The following is a 4,552-nucleotide window of genomic DNA, read 5'->3' as shown; positions in this document are numbered from 1 at the left end:
TTTCCACGTCGTGCGTGGCTAACTTCTCCAACATCTTTTCATCACGTACCCCTGGCAGAAAGCTGTGATGATGGAAGCATCTGATATACGAGGTATGGTGCCCTGTACCTTGGTGAAGCGGGAGATGAAGGCCCGGAGAGTTTCCCCGGGCTCCTGCCTCACTGCGTGGAGGTGGGCCTCCACGCCATGCTGCTGGTAAGCACTGGAGAAGTTTGTCGTGAACCACGCACAGAGCTCTTCCTAGGAGTAGATCGATCCTGGGGAAAGGTTCATGAGCCAAGTCCGGGCTGGCCCAGACAAGGCAACATGGAAGTATGTTGCCATTACGGTGGTGTCTCCACCGGCTGCCATAATGGCGGTGACGTAAACCTGCAAGAATTCCGATGAATTTGTCGTACCGTCGTACTTCTCCGGCAGGTGTGGCCGGAACTTGGATGGCCAGGTCGCCGCGCGGAGGTGATCTGCCAGAGCGGCGCAGCCCATGCCGGCCATTGGGATTCCTGTCTGAATCCGGGCGCCCGTTGGGGTCTGCGGTGCAACCGCAGCGAAGTCGTAGTCGAGGTTGTGGCCCTCGAAAATTTGTCGGCGCTCACGCGCCCTCTCCAGAGAGACGCGGGCATCCTCGCCCGCACGCCTACGGTTGAGTTCCGCCTGCAGGTCATTAGACTTCTCCATAGAGACTAGGGCGTCCTCGCCCGCTCGCCGGCGGTTGAGCTCTGCCCGCAGGTTCTCAGTCGGTGCGACCCTCACCAAGGGAGAGCGCACCGATGCCAATGCCTCGTGTTGGCGCCGGAATGACCAAGGCCTTGGCCTGGTTGATCCAGAGTGCGCCATGCTGAGCAGGCGATCGACGTCATCGCGTCACTGCTTCATGGCCCCCGGGGAGGCCGTGGAGCTAGGAGGGTGGCACAACAACTCTCTAGCCGCTGACAGCGCCCCAGACGCAGTCCTAGATGCCCTGGACGTTTACGCGGGAGTGTGCTACCGCACAGAGTGCACAGTAGTGGTTGCACCAGGCGTCGGGAGGTTGGTGGCCCGCGGTGTGGAAGAGGTAGCCGCTTCTTCCATCACGAAGTCCTCGGGCAAGAAATCATGGTGCTCGACAACATGGACCATGGTGTTGAGCAGAAGAACAAGCAAAAACCTAATGCCAAGCCCCTACCTGGCATGCCAAACGTCGGAGAGGAAATCTCCAGCCGGGTGGCGGAATGCACCCGCCCTAAATCCTTAGATGAGGAGGGGCTTAAGCGTTTTGCCTATTAGGTGGAAACGGGAAGAACACAAGAACACACAAGGATTTAGAGTGGTTCGGGCCGCCGGAGCGTAATACCCTACTCCACTGTGTAATGTATTGAGCTTGAGAGCTTGTATGAACTTGTGAGCGTCCAAGTGTGTCTGAGTTGTAACGTTGCGTGCCTCCCCTTTTATAGCTGAAGGGGGGCACGTACAAGGGTGCTGAGCCCCAACATGCGGGCCCAGGGGCATAACGGATGTAATACTTGGAGCAACTAATGCTGGTCGCCAGTGCAATCTCCTTGCGCCCTAATATTCACAGTCTGCGTAGTATCGGCGTGCGGCGGAAGCTTCACTGGCAACGTACGAGTGATGATGAGTACAGTGTATGCCACAATGCGGGCGTACTGCCTGCCAACGGAATGGACAGGCACGTCGCCTGCAGGATGACCTGGTCACCGCCCGTCAGCGCAGTGGACAGGGCACATTAAATGCTAAGGCGGCACATCGCCTGCCAGTGGAGTGGCAGAGCTCATTAAATGCCGAGGCGGCACATCACCTGCCAGTGGAATAGATAGGTAGCACGCTTTATCCGCAATAAATGCAGCGCCGCGTGGCCCAGAGGCCTTACGTCAGGCTCCCCCCGCTGGCTTACGTCATGGGCAGTAGGCCACGTGACAGCATCGGGCCTCCGCCTGAGCGGGAAGCAGAAGTGTACATGGTATGGTCCGGACACGTGTCGGCTCCGAACCCCCGCCTGGCCTTGATTAAGGCATGTGTATTCTTTGTCCCAGAATCTCGGGACCCTACTGAGGGTGGCCCGGACCCTACATAGAGAGGTCCAGGTCCCGTCCCGGGGGTCCGGTATGTACCCGCGGAGGTCCTGGACCCTGCCCGGAGGTCCGGTCCGGATATGCTGGGTTTGGCACTTTCCCATGGGGGTCCGGACCCACCGTCGATACCTTGGAGGATATTGTCTTCCCTAGCCACATGGCGACCCCGGAGTCGTCCACGTGGTGGGATCGGGTATTGTTTACCGCGCGACTTGAGATAGCCGCGCGGGCACCGTGCCTTCTTACTGTAGTAAGGGGTGAAAGGGAAATAGGCTCACACCTTTTCCTAAATGATTTTGGTGGTTGAATTGCCCAACACAAATAATTGGACTAACTAGTTTGCTCTAGATTATAAGTTCTATAGGTGCCAAAGGTTCAACACAAACCAATAAAAAGTCCAAGAAAGGGTTCAAATAAAAAGAGCAAAAGACAACCGAAGGCTGCCCTGGTCTGGCGCACTGGACTGTCCGGTGCACCAGGGTGACCAACTCCGAACTTGCCACCTTCGAGTTTCTGGGATTGCCTCTCCGCTATAATTCACCGGACTGTCCGGTGTAGCACCAGACTGTCCGGTGTGCCAAGCGGAGTAACGGCTACAGCGCCAATGGTCGTCTGCAAAAGGTGAACAATGAGCTACAGTGCGTGGACTGCGCGCGCAGAAGTCAGAGCAGGCGCAGATGGCGCACCGGACAGTGAACAGGACCTGTCCGGTGGCCCCACATGTTAGAGCTCCAACGGTCGAACTCTAACGGTTGGGTGACGTGGCTGGTGCACAGGACAGTGTCCGGTGGTGCACTGGTGAAAGGGAAATGTGCCTTTGGATCATTTCTACAATGTTTTGGTGATTAAGTGCCAACACATAATCTTTGAGTTGTTATGTGCCAAACAAGCAAAAAGTGCAAATCATGTGACAAGGTACGTTTCTAGACTTAGTACATTGCTTTGAGTACTAACATAATGTGTCTAAGTGCTAGAAATAGGAAAAGAATGAATTGCAAAAGACTTGGCTGAGTACAGCCAAAGTCCAGCTCGGTCTGGCACACCGGACTGTCCGGTGGTGCACCGGACAGTGTTCGGTGCGCCAGGCCAGCCTCCGGTGAACAGGCCACTCTCGGGAGAATTTGGTGGTGTATGGCTATAATTCACCGGACTGTCCGGTGGTGCACCGGACTGTCCGGTGAGCCAACGGCCGCCAGCGCAACGGTCGGCCGCGCAATCCGCGGGCGACGCATGGCCCGCGCCAACGGTCGGCAGGGGGCACTGGATTGTCCGGTGCGCCAACTGGCTCGGCGCTGCAACGGTCATCTGCGCCAGAAAAGGAAACAGATCCGCGCCGGACCGTCTACAATGACTGTCCGGTGGCGCACCGGACTGTCCGGTGTGCCACCCGACAGAAGGCAAGGATAGCCTTCCTTGTTGGCCTCCAACGGCTCGTAGCTGCCTTGGGGCTATAAAACGGACCCCTAGGCGCATGGAGGAGATACCTAAGCATTCACTAAGCATTCTAAGTCTCCCACACTCCATCTCCGCGCACTTGATCGATTGTGTTAGTGATTTGAGCTTCGTTCTAGTTGTGAACTCTTTGTGCTTCATTTTTGAGCTCATGTCTTGGCTTGTGTGCGTGTGTGTGATGTGGATTTGTGTGTGTTGCTCCCCAACCTTACTCTTGTGCTTTCATTGTGATCTTTGTTGTAAGGGCGAGAGACTCCAACTTGTGGAGATTCCTCGCAAACGGGAAAAAGAGATAAGGAAGAAAAGCCGTGGTATTCAAGTTGATCACTGCATCACTTGAAAGGGGTTGAGTGCAACCCTCGTCCATTGGGACACCACAACGTGGAAGTAGGCAAGTGTTACTTGGCCGAACCACGGGATAAAATTGAGTGTCTCTTGTGATTGTTCCTTCTTTGATTGTCTGTGTTCGCAAGAGCTCGTCCCATTGACTTGATTAACCCGCACTAATATTTTTATAATCAAAGTTGTTGGAATTTAGTGTTGAATTCTACAGGATCACCTATTCACACCCCCTCTAGGTGCTCTCAACTGGACTGTCTGGTGCGCCCGTCGACAACAGACTTCCCCAACGGCCACTTTGGTGGTTGGGGCTATAAATACCCCCCAACCACCAACACTTCAAGGCATCCAAGTTTTCAGCCAACACATTCAATACAAGAGCTAGTGCATTCAATACAAGACACAAATAGAGTGAAACAAAATCTCTCCAAGTCCCATTTCCACTCAAAGCAATTAGTGACTAGAATAGAGAGTTTTGCCGTGTTCTTTTGAGCTCTTGCGTTTGGATCGCTTTTCTTCTTCCCCATTTCTTGTTTCCAAGTTCTTTGTAATCAAAGCAAGAGACACCAATTGTGTGGTGGTCCTTGCGGGGACTAAGTGTCCCAATTGATTGAGAAGAGAAGCTCACTCGGTCTAGGTGACCGTTTGAGAGAGGGAAAGGGTTGAAAGAGACCCGGTCTTTGTGACCACCTCAA

Source organism: Zea mays, chromosome 5 (genome assembly GCF_902167145.1).
Source record: "Zea mays cultivar B73 chromosome 5, Zm-B73-REFERENCE-NAM-5.0, whole genome shotgun sequence".
NCBI classification, from domain to species: Eukaryota; Viridiplantae; Streptophyta; class Magnoliopsida; order Poales; family Poaceae; genus Zea; species Zea mays.
Note: the sequence above shows the minus strand (reverse complement) of the source record.